Source organism: Dermacentor andersoni, chromosome 1, assembly GCF_023375885.2.
Source record: "Dermacentor andersoni chromosome 1, qqDerAnde1_hic_scaffold, whole genome shotgun sequence".
Classification (NCBI taxonomy): domain Eukaryota; kingdom Metazoa; phylum Arthropoda; class Arachnida; order Ixodida; family Ixodidae; genus Dermacentor; species Dermacentor andersoni.
Genome location: NC_092814.1, coordinates 400,367,204 through 400,380,380, shown reverse-complemented (window position 1 = coordinate 400,380,380; position 13,177 = coordinate 400,367,204).

The window sequence follows — 13,177 nt, the reverse complement described above, 5'->3', positions numbered from 1 at the left end:
GTGACTGTCTTCGCTGTGGGGCTGGAGGAAGCCGGTTACTTTCTAAGTATTGCTCGATTTCGTGCGGGCGTTCGCCATAGCGCGGGCAACGGGCGTCCGGATGGTATCCCCGCCGACCAATCCGTCGGTACTGGCAGTCGCGATACATGTGACCAGCCTCCCCCCAGTGATAGCACAACGGACTGTTGTCGGGGGCGCGCCATACTGTATATTTGCGCGGACCAGGATGAAAGGGTGCTTGCGGATGCGTGCGGCGGATCGGACTTGGGAAGCGTCGAGAAATCCCAGCAGGCGGCTGCGAAAAACGGCCCGTCGACGGCGCGCAAGCGCGAAGAGCATCCGCGTATGAGAACGTGGGAGGTTCGGGTCGTGTTGGTGGCGAGGGATGAACCACTTTGCCGATTTCTTCCCGAATGGCATCCGTAAGAACCGCGGCACTGGGAGGTGCCGGAGCCGATGAATAGGACTTCTGCAGTTCTTCTCGAACAATTTGTCGTATTAGCTCGGTAAGGGACTCCCTGTCATCATTTGCAGGTACGAGAGAGCATGCAGCAGTCATGGTGGTCTGGCGTTCATACTGCGAGAGCCGCTGCCGAAGCATACGTTCCATGACTTGCCTCACGAACGAACTGAGAGACTGTTGTAGGAGGATTGCGTACGAGGCCCGCGAAAAGCTGTTCCTTTACGCTTCGCATTAACAGACGCACCTTTTTGTCTTCTGGCATTAGTGGATCGGCCCGACGGAACAATCGCGTCATGTCTTCGACGAACATGGCGACGGTTTTGTTTGGCATTTGGAACCTCGAAGACAGTGCCTGTTCGGCTCTTTCTTTCCTTTCGGGAGTGCTGAAGGCTTCGCAAAGCAGTCGGTAAAACGCCTGCCAGCTGGTGAATGAGGCTTCGTGGGTCTCGTACCATACTCTCGCCGCGTCTAAAAGGGAAAAGTAGACGTTCTTCAACTTACAGCGATCGTCCCAGTCGTTAAAGGCGGCGACCCGGTCGAAATGGTCCAACCAGTCGTCAACGTCCTCAAAGGCGTCGCCATGGAATGGGTTAGGCGTGCGAGGCGCGTTGAGAATGCAAATTACGGCAGCATTTGGGATCCCCTCGGTTTGGCTTCTGGTAGTTGACATCTTCCTCACGGAGCTTGCCAGGGGACTCTATTGCGGTGGAAGACCTTGGAGGCGATGGCTGCTTCGATAGGTTTCTGCCGTCCCCGAGGTACTGGCGTCGGTAGCTTCTGGTTCAGGACCCGTAGGCATACGATGGATGCGTACCCAGCACCTCCACCAGTTTGTCACGAGAGGAAAAGCCAGTCAGTCAGTTCTAAGCGAACGGCCGTTTACAGTTCGTTTTTGCAGCAGCTACCACGCACACTTCTTCTTTCTCGACTTCTAGCGTAACTAGTGCGTGCCAATATTTGTGGCCTACTGTTACGGCAGACGGTTTCAGTCGACGCTGTAGTTCTACTCAATGCCTTCTGCCTCTAAACAGACCGACCAGAACTCAATAGGCACATCTCGACAGTGTAAGGACGTCGCACCACACAATCTTTCAAAATAGTGCACGTATATCTGAAGGAAAGGCGGCGACTTCGGCGTTTACAGTGCCGGGTAATGCTATTTATTTTTTTCAACGCAAAAGACGCACAACAGAACTTTTGCTAAGCAAACACGTGGCAAATAACTATCCCGTGAAAGATCTTGTCTCATCCTATATAGGTGCTAGACAGCGGAACAAAAATTAGCAAGAAAATACGCACCGGAGTTTCAGGTTGGTGCGTACTCCAGGGTAGCGTATCGTACTGCTGCCGAGAAGTAGCGGCGCCTGCCTATCGAAGCTCAACCGACGTTACTTATGGGGTAGCGTGGCGTTGTCGGCGGGCTGCAGGCTTCCGGTAGACCATGGTGACCAAGCAAGGGCGAGACGATTTTCTAGTGCGAAACTTGCAAGGTTTATTCAAAGGTAGATGAAAGAAAATTAGAAGAGCAAGAAGTTGTCAAAAGTACATTTCGGAGCCCCTTAAATAGGCTCTCTACAATCGTGGGCGCGATCTTGCTTCCGTCGACGTCACGTGACCGGCACAGAAAGAGGGCCCCGCCTCCTCTGGTTATACCGAGCTTGCTGAAAGGAAGAGGTCGTCGCGCCTCCTGGAATTGTAGACGCCTGTCCGCCTCTTCTGCCCTTTGCGAGTTCGTGGAAGTTCTCCACTGGGTCCAATTCGAGAAAGGGTCTCTCTAAACTCGCACACCCACACACACATACACACACAAAAGAGGCCTGTGCACTGTGGGGCTTCCGGCAGACAGGCAGACACTCGAAACGGTCATGGCGAATTAGAAAGTCACGCTTCATTTCTAAACTAAAGTAATGTTTAACACTCTCGGAAGGGAACAGCAGTTTACGATAGGTAGCGAGGCACTGGAAGTGGTAAGAGAATACATCTACTTAGGACAGGTAGTGACTGCTGATCCAGATCATGAGAGTGAAATAATCAGAAGAATAAGAATGGGCTGGGGTGCGTTTGGCAGGCATTCGCAGATCATGAACAGCAGGTTGCCATTATCCCTCAAGAGAAAAGTGTATAACAGCTGTGTCTTACCAGTACTCACGTACGGGGCAGAAACCTGGAGGCTTACGAAAAGGGTTCTACTTAAATTGAGGACGACGCAACGAGCTATGGAAAGAAAAATGATAGGTGTAACGTTAAGGGATAAGAAAAGAGCAGATTGGGTGAGGGAACAAACGCGCGTTAATGACATCTTAGTTGAAATCAAGAAAAAGAAATGGGCATGGGCAGGACATGTAATGAGGAGGGAAGATAACCGATGGTCATTAAGGGTTACGGACTGGATTCCGAGGGAAGGGAAGCGTAGCAGGGGGCGACAGAAAGTTAGGTGGGCAGATGAGATTAGGAAGTTTGGAGGGTCAACATGGCCACAATTAGTACATGACCGGGGTAGTTGGAGAAGTATGGGAGAGGCCTTTTCCCTGCAGTGGGCGTAATCAGGCTGATGATGATGATGATGATGATGATGATGATGCTTCATTTCGACGAGGCCTGGTGGAAGAAGGTCGGGTGAGAGAAAGTTAGTTATTTCTGCACATGGATCGGGACGCCTACAATAGCAGGCCAAGACACGCCTTATTTCGACGAGGCAGTGTGAGATGGTCGGTTGAAATTCCTTTCAACACGTGGTATCAGACGCCAACCTCAACAGCATCTCCGGCCGGGGAGGAAGATCCCGACGTGTAGGGGACAAAAGCCGCTGTACGAGGGATCGGCGTTTCGGTAGTAGAATTGCCCTTAGAGGTGACGAACCTTTAGTTCGTAGCAGGTAGATTCCTGGGAGTGGTCATCAGTCCTCGTGGCGCTCTAGTGACTTTTCTCCCTGGTCCGGTCCGGTGAAATTGGTCTTGCAAGCAGGTCTCGCAACTTTTCGTCTCCTGCGTGGGCAAGCAATCACCACAGAACAGTGCCGGACCCACAACCACAAAGCAGCGAACACAAGGCCACCCTCCCCCAAGACACACCCGGCTTTTAAAAAAAAAGAACACCTGCTACACCTCTCCCATTCCTTACGCGCGCCCTCCCCCCCCCCCCCCCCTGAACACTAAAAACAGCCATTCCTTGAAAGCGTTAGGACGTGGTTATTAAAATCAGCTAACAATCGACTACACTTCGGAAAAACGTATGAACGAACGTAAAAATGCCACGGAAACCCCGATGAGCATGAGGCTTTCGTTACTCTAGGGGCAACGACTCAAACCATCGGCATTGCCGTTAAGCTTATCCTTCTTTTAGCGAATATTGAAGGTGTACTGTTGAAGAGCCAGCTCCAGCGCAAAAGACGACCGTTTCTCGTAGACAGGGACTGCAGCCATGTGAGGGGACAAGGTCAGTTTCTATGGTGAATCTTGAACCAGCAATATAGCAAGCTTGCTTCTGCACCGCCCTTACTACGCAGGCGTATTCTTTTTCTGATGCACTGTATGCTTTCTCACGAACTGAAAGCTTTCTACTGGCGTACTGTACAGGGTGTTCGTTCTGGTCATCTGTTTTTTACAGAGCACCACCCCCATACCCTTGTCACTGGCATCACACTGAAGAATCAATGGCTTAGAATAGTCGGGCGCGTTCAACACTGTCTAACTCGTTAATGCTTTCTTCAGCATACTAAAAGCCTTTTCTTTTGCGTTATCCCACTTAACCGTTTGGAGTTCTGTTTTTCTGAGAGCATCCGTTAAAGGACTCGCAATCTCGGAATGCCGCGGGATATATAAGTGGTAATAACCTGCCAAGCAAAGGAATGATCTGACGTCCCGCTTGGTGCGTGGTTGCGGGAAGTTGTCTATTGCGGTCAGTTTAACCTCGGAAGGCCGACGATGACCTTGCCCTACGACATGACCTAGATAAGCTACCTCTGCGCGTCCTAATTGGCATTTGGGAGCCTTAACAGTTAAGTGGGCCTCTCGTAGACGACACGGCACGGTTCGCAGGTGTTGCATATGTTCCGCCCATGATGAAGAAAAGATTGCTATGTCATCGAGATACGGAAGTGCAAAGTACTCCATTCCTCGTAGCACATGGTCCATAAGGCTAGAGAAGCAATACGGCGCATTCAATCCAAAGCTCAGGACTTTCGGGCGAAAGGTTCCCATCGGGGAAATAAACGCTGCAAGCCTCCTTGCCCTCTCGGTCAACGGAACCTGCCAGTACCCTCTGACTAAATCGAGCGTAGTGATGAAATAAACACTGCTCACCTTCTCAAGCCTTTCCTCGATATGCGGTATCGGATAAATCTGGTCGTTCGAGATTAAATTGAACCTGCGGTAGTCGATACATGATCGCGGTTCTTTTCCTGGGACCTCAACCAAGATAAGAGGCGAGGTTTAATCACTCTCTCCTGGCTCGATTACACCTAGCTCTAACATCTTGTTTATTTCAGCGGTCATGACTTCACGTTGACGAGGCGAAACGCGATAAGCTTTCGAATGAACTGGGTCCGAAGAGGTTAACTCGATGTCGTGAACGATCTCAGTGGTCCTGCCCGTTGTGTCTGAAAATACGTCTTTAAATTCAAACACGAGTTCCCTCAGTTCGGCCCTTTGATTGGGATTCAACTCCGCCTGTTCTACTAACTTGTAAATGGTCTCGTGAATGTCTTTTGCCTCCGTCACTGCTGTTAACTCTGAAAAGTCGACATGCATCTCCTCAGGTTGGTTATTCAACGAGGGTTTCAGGATCATTACCTTTCCCCCAACTTCAAAGCGTCGCGTACGAACCGTCTTGTCATAGTAATGCTCGGCGTTGATTTGTGCCTTACGCATTTCCTGATCAGCGATCATTGTGGCAGGGCTTACGTTCAATAACTTTCTGCATTCTGCCTCGCGAGACATTTCAGGCTCCGCTGCTTTCCTTACCTTTTCCTTAGCTGGTGCATTTTCTGCATTATCCCCTATAGGGCTGTCCTGTTTGGTGCTGGTTGACGAACCTCCGTCAAACCTGTTTCCTCCACCACTGGACATTCGTACACTGCCTTGGCCGCGAGCTCCCTTGCCTTGGAACGAGTTAGGGCTTGCACTGTTCCCTCACTAAACCCAATTCCCTTGCGTCGTAGCAAATCGTCTGATTTCATCATCATCATCATCAGCCTGATTACGCCCACTGCAGGGCAAAGGCCTCTCCCATACTTCTCCAACTACCCCGGTCATGTACTAATTGTGGCCATGTTGACCCTCCAAACTTCCTAATCTCATCTGCCCACCTAACTTTCTGTCGCCCCCTGCTACGCTTCCCTTCCCTCGGAATCCAGTCCGTAACCCTTAATGACCATCGGTTATCTTCCCTCCTCATTACATGTCCTGCCCATGCCCATTTCTTTTTCTTGATTTCAACTAAGATGTCATTAACGCGCGTTTGTTCCCTCACCCAATCTGCTCTTTTCTTATCCCTTAACGTTACACCTATCATTCTTCTTTCCATAGCTCGTTGCGTCGTCCTCAATTTAAGTAGAACCCTTTTCGTAAGCCTCCAGGTTTCTGCCCCGTACGTGAGTACTGGTAAGACACAGCTGTTATACACTTTTCTCTTGAGGGATAATGGCAACCTGCTGTTCATGATCTGCGAATGCCTGCCAAACGCACCCCAGCCCATTCTTATTCTTCTGATTATTTCACTCTCATGATCTGGATCAGCAGTCACTACCTGTCCTAAGTAGATGTATTCTCTTACCACTTCCACTGCCTCGCTACCTATCGTAAACTGCTGTTCCCTTCCGAGACTGTTAAACATTACTTTAGTTTTCTGCAGATTCATTTTTAGTCCCACCCTTCTGCTCTGCCTCTCCAGATCAGTGAGCATGCATTGCAGTTGGTCCCCTGAGTTACTAAGCAAGGCAATATCATCAGCGAAGCGCAAGTTACTAAGGTATTCTCCATTTACTCTTATCCCCAATTCTTCCCAATCCAGGTCTCTGAATACCTCCTGTAAACACGCTGTGAATAGCATTGGAGAGATCGTATCTCCCTGCCTGACGCCTTTCTTTATTGGGATTTTGTTGCTTTCTTTATGGAGGAGTACAGTGGCTGTGGAGCCGCTATAGATATCTTTCAGTATTTTTACATACGGCTCGTCTACACCCTGATTCCGCAATGCCTCCATGACTGCTGAGGTTTCGACTGAATCAAACGCTTTCTCGTAATCAATGAAAGCTATATATAATGGTTGGTTATATTCCGCACATTTCTCTATCACCTGATTGATAGTGTGAATATGATCTATTGTTGAGTAGCCTTTACGGAATCCTGCCTGGTCCTTTGGTTGACGGAAGTCTAAGGTGTTCCGGATTCTATTTGCAATTACCTTAGTAAATACTTTGTAGGCAACGGACAGTAAGCTGATCGGTCTATAATTTTTCAAGTCTTTGGCGTCGCCTTTCTTATGGATTAGGATTATGTTAGCGTTCTTCCAAGATTCCGGTACGCTCGAGGTCTTGAGGCATTGTGTATACAGGGTGGCCAGTTTTTCTAGAACAATCTGCCCACCATCCTTCAGCAAATCTGCTGTTACCTGATCCTCCCCAGCTGCCTTCCCCCTTTGTATAGCTCCCAAGGCTTTCTTTACTTCTTCCGGCGTTACTTCTGGGACATCGAATTCCTCTAGATTATTCTCTCTTCCATTATCATCGTGGGTGCCACTCGTACTGTATAAATCTCTATAGAACTCCTCAGCCACTTGAACTATCTCATCCATATTAGTAATGATATTGCCGGCTTTGTCTCTTAGCGCATACATCTGATTCTTGCCAATTCCTAGTTTCTTCTTCACTGCCTTTAGGCTTCCTCCGTTCCTGAGAGCTTGTTCAATTCTATCCATGTTATACTTCCTTATGTCAGCTGTCTTACGCTTGTTGATTAACTTCGAAAGTTCTGCCAGTTCTATTCTAGCTGTAGGGTTAGAGGCTTTCATACATTGGCGCTTCTTGATCAGATCTTTCGTCTCCTGCGATAGCTTACTGGTATCCTGTCTAACCGAGTTACCACCGACTTCTATTGCACACTCCTTAATGATGCCCACAAGATTGTCGTTCATTGCTTCAACACTAAGGTCCTCTTCGTGACTTAAGGCCGAATACCTGTTCTGTAGCTTGATCTGGAATTCCTCTATTTTCCCTCTTAGCGCTAACTCATTGATCGGCTTCTTATGTACCAGTTTCCTCCGTTCCCTCCTCAGGTCTAGGCTAATTCGAGTTCTTACCATCCTGTGGTCACTGCAGCGCACCTTACCGAGCACGTCCACATCTTGTATGATGCCAGGGTTAGCGCAGAGTATGAAATCTATTTCATTTCTAGTCTCGCCGTTCGGGCTCCTCCATGTCCACTTTCGGTTATTCCGCTTGCGGAAGAAGGTATTCATTATCCTCATATTATTCTGTTCTGCAAACTCTACTAATACCTCCCCCCTGCTATTCCTAGTGCCTATGCCATATTCCCCCACTGCCTTGTCTCCAGCATGCTTCTTGCCTACCTTGGCATTGAAATCGCCCATCAGTATAGTGTATTTTGTTTTCACTCTACCCATCGCCGATTCCACGTCTTCGTAGAAGCTTTCGACTTCCTGGTCATCATGACTGGATGTAGGGGCGTAGACCTGTACAACCTTCATTTTGTACCTCTTATTAAGTTTCACAACAAGACATGCCACCCTCTCGTTAATGCTATAGAATTCCTGTATGTTACCAGCTATATTCTTATTAATCAGGAATCCGACTCCTAGTTCTCGTCTCTCCGCTAAGCCCCGGTAGCACAGGACGTGCCCGCTCCTTAACACTGTATATGCTTCTTTTGGCCTCCTAACTTCACTGAGCCCTATTATATCCCATTTACTGCCCTCTAATTCTTCCAATAGCACTGCTAGACTCGCCTCACTAGATAATGTTCTTGCGTTAAACGTTGCCAGGTTCATATTCCAATGGCGGCCTGTCCGGAGCCAGGTATTCTTAGCACCCTCTGCAGCGTCGCAGGTCTGACCGCCGCCGTGGTCAGTTGCTTCGCAGCTGCTGGGGACTGAGGGCCGGGGTTTAATTGTTGTGTTCATATAGGAGGTTGTGGCCAAGTACTGCACCAGGGTGGCCAATCCTGCTCTGGTGAGGGAGTGTGTTACCGGTTCTGGTCACCGGCATCAGGCCACACTCCAGGCCTGTTTATGCAATTTTATCAACACGCGGATTTTTTTTTTTTTTTTTTTTTATCCGGTGGAAAATTGCGCGGCACCGGGATTCGAACCACGGACCTCTTGCACGCGAGGCGGGTGTTCTACCTCTACGCCACCGCTGCACCACTCTGATTCCAATCGTCTGATTTGTTAGAAAGCAAATACGGATACTGCGGCGGGAGATGTGCTGAGACGGCGGCTTCAGTGTCCAGTACTCCTAAATGGCCTTCGATATGAATCTTGGCCTCAGGGAGACAAACACTGGAGGCCTCTACGGCTTGCCTTATCGAAGCACATTCTCCTGTGAATTGGCCTTCCTCTACGTACGACGGATGCACCACGTCCATTGTGGCTGCCGAGTCGCGAAGCACTCTACACGGTTTCCCGTTTACCGCGAGGTCTCGAATGTACGGTTCTAGCAATTTCAGATTTTCCTCGTTACTAGCTAGTGACATCAACACTAGTTTGGGATTTTCGCATCCCACGGAGATATGCCCCGTTTGCTGGCAGTTGTAGCAAACTATGGGTTTCTTGGCCGCGAAAGCTTTTCTCTTTTGCCTTTCTGCCCTTTGTTCGGGTGACTCCTCCCTTCCCTTGCTGTTCTCGTCACTACTTTTCACGGAATGTGACCTTTCCTTTGATTTATACTGATTCGACTTTGACCATCGCTCTGGCTTGTCGGGTCTGTATTTAGTCACCTCCTTCTTAGGAGCTCGGTTGCCTTCGAACGCACGGCGGGTTACGTACTCCTCAGCGAGATTGGCCGCTCTCATGATAGTGTCTATGACTGGCCTATCCTGAACCCAATCCTTGATGTTTACTGGCAGCCGGCGGTAGAACTGTTCTAAAGCAACGCCCTGCGTTGTCTTTTCGGCGTCGCCGAGTGCACCCTCTTCTGTGAGCCGTTCCTTTAGGTTTACCTGCAAGGTGCATGCAAAATCTGAGTATGACTCACTTTCTTTTTCTCGACTTCCCTGAATTTTCGCCTGAACGCTTCCGCTGATGATCTGTACTATTTAAGCAGATTTGCTTTGACTTCATCGAAGTCCTCTGCTTCTTCTTTCCCCGTGCGGGCGATAATATCAGCTACCTCACGTGGCAGTAACGTAAGCAAGCGTTGCGGCCACGTGTTTCTTGCGAATTTTGCCTTTTCACACGTGCGCTCAAACTGTACCACAAAAAGACCTATGTCCCCTCCTACTGCGTAGGGTGCCATCAAGCCTGTCATTCTGCACTCGCTTTCACGTGCTTCTGCGCTAGGTCTTTAAGAATTTTGAGCTTTCAAGAGCTCAATCTCTAGGCGCTTCATTTCGAGTGCGTCGCGGACAACACGCTCTTTCGTTTACTCTAGGCGCTTACGCTCTTCTTTTCCCTCTAGGGGCTTACGCTCTTCCTTTTCCTTTAGGCGCTTACGCTCTTTTTTTTTCCTCTTTCTCTAGGCGCTCTGCCTCTGCAACGCTCTCTAGGCATTCCTTCAGTTCATCGTCGTCTGCCCCGATCGCTTCAATCGCCTCTATGATCTCCGGCTTTCTCATTGATTCGGCGATTTGGAGGCCCAACTCTTTGGCCAAGCCCAACAATTCCGGCTTCTTTAGTGCCTTCGAGTTCATGGCTGCCCTTAGTGCTGCTAACTCTTCACTCTATGACAACCCTGACGTACTCAAATCTTCCGTCAACGGTTAAAGAAACATCACTGCACTGTACTTTCCAAAAAATACGTAAAAGCCAAGTGATATCTCAGTGAAGAAAAGCCGTGCACTCACCATATGTAGTCATGAATCTAGACACCTTCCTTCCGAACGTTGTCGCCAGGACGAATAGGCTACGATCTCGTAGTTGTCGTCCAAGTTGGGGTCTCCAGGGTTCCGTATGCCAATCGCTGCCAGTCAGTGTGCTGCGTACTCCAGGGTAGCGTATCGTACAGCTGCCGAGAAGTAGCGGCGCCTGCCTATCGAAGCTCGACCGACGTTACTTATGCGGTAGCGTGGCGTTGTCGGCGGGCAGCAGGCATCCAGTAGACCATGGCGACCAAGGAAGGGCGAGACCATTTTCTAGTGCGCAACTTGCACGGTTTATTCAAAGGTAGATGAAAGAAAATGAGAAGAGGAACAAGTTGTCAAAAATACATTTCGGAGCCCCTTAAATAGGCTCCCTACAAAAGTGGACGGGATCTTGCTTCTGTCGACGTCATGTGACCGGTACAGAAAGAGGGCCCCGCCTCCTCTGGTTATACCGAGCTTGCTGAAAGGAAGAGGTCTTCCCGCCTCCTGGAATTGTACACGCCTGTCCGCCTCTTCTGCGCGTTGCGGGTTCGTGGAAGTTTTCTTCTAGCTCCAATTCGAGAAAAGGGTCTCTCTAAACTCGCACACCTACACACACATACACACACAAAAGAGGCCTGTACACTGTGGGGCTTCCCGCAGACAGGCAGACACTCGAAACGGTCATGGCGAATTAGAAAGTCACGCTTCATTTCGACGAGGCCTGGTGGAAGAAAGTCGGCTGAGAGAAAGTTCTTTCTGCACGTGAAGCGGGACGCCAACAATAGCAGGCCAAGTCACGCCTCATTTCGACGAGGCAGGGTGAGATGGTTGAATTTCCTTTCAACACGTGGTCTTAGACGCCAACCCTAACAAGGTACACAACAGCTGATTTGATGAAACACTAGACCACGCTCGGACCGGCGTAGTCAGGACGCTTTTCGAGGTGAGAGCGCCAACTGCGGCGGTAAGCGCAAGCTATACTTTGAAAATTATGTCGCCATCGGTCTGGCTCCCCATCCTTTCTTCACGTGTGAAGGCAAGGTATTTGAAGCGAAGAACGGCTTCTTTGGTAGCAGAAGCCCACGCGTTGTACTTCCTACTCACCTCCGTGCCTTTCACAGCAGGCGCCGCTAAGCCTCTAATCGTTACCACGTACCAAACAAGCACGAATGGCCCGGCAACACTGTGGACCTATTTCTACCCAAAAAGCACCGCGCACAAGGCCCTGGCGAGAGGGAGGGGCGGCTTCAGAGGATGTTGGCTTGCGGAGGCTATCAGAATTGCGTGACACTCCTTCCTAGTTTTTTTCCTTCCTCCATGTTGCTGCAGCCCAGCGACGCCATTTTTGTTTAGAGGAATAGGAAAATCAGACACGGATACCAAGGAGCCAGAAAACGATAAGCAGCAAGAAATTACGTCGCAAGTTTCTTATATATTAGAGAAATCTTTCGAAAGAGAAAGAGAAGAAGTACTTTGCTTTTTTTATTTATACGCTAAGCAGTCAACAGACACATTCCAGAACTACATTCAGGCGCCACAGGAATTTGTCGCCGGCTGTACATATAACAATGCTTTTTGAAATGTTCCGTGTAAGAAAAAACGTCGGCTCTATTTATGATAATGTGTAAATGCTACTGCGATCACGTTCAGCGTAGGTAAGCTCTCTCTGTAATTACAGTCTGGCATATTTGTGGACACCAGTACACCCTTTAAGAACTGCGCTTGTTGCCAATGTCTAGATGAAATTGCCTTCATTTACGAGCTTCATATGGAGCCACAACATAGACATATAACTTCGTGGCCCTGCTGTGATACATGCCCGTGTTTAGTTGCGTACCAATTTAGCCGAAAATGTCGGCATTAATTACTGAGAAATCTTTTTCTTGTTGTTTTATAATGAATAAAATAGGCTAGCAAGCTAACGCAAAGCTTCTGTCAGGCTTGGGAAAAGACCTTTAGTCGCACGTATAGAGCAACAGAAAGATGGATCGGGAATTTTTCATGATGCCCTACAATATTCTAATTGACAATTTAGCTTATTATAAAATTGTAGAAGTTATTTAAGTAATAACGAATTATCTAATTAGGCAAAATACACAAACACTCTGACCTGCTCCAAGCGACCGCAAACAACATTAAAATACTTTGCGAGTGCCACGTAGCTGAATGAAACCAATGTAAATTTTGGCACAAATTATATGGCCCACCATGTATACAGCGGGTGCCGCGTACATGTAGCTTCGCAGCAGCTGCGCCCATGTCGAGGTACTACGGCATGCGAGTAGCTCACTTTCTGGGCAGTCGGAGCCGTTGGGATCTGTGACCGCGAACGCCTCGTACGTGGAATGCGACTTTGTTGGTCAGACATTTTGAAGCAATCGCCTGTTCTGCCATGCAGGCTGACTTGAATGTTGTCTCGGCTCCGATACCTGGTGGTCTGGCTCAAGTCCTACCTTAAGCTAATGGCTCTCTGCGCGCCGGTCCGTCACTCGGAGAGGCGAAGGCTACACTGTGAACTGTAGGTCAGGGCCCTTTTCTGTTGGTGAGTTGTTTCTAGAAATTTATTTGGCATTCGGAAATAAAATAGGCGCTTTTTTTACAACACTAATCTGCAGGCACTTTAAAAGGCTGCGTTTTACCAGACGGTATTGGAAGTGGCCTGATAGTGCTCATTCCGAAGCGCGACGAAATCTTTCTC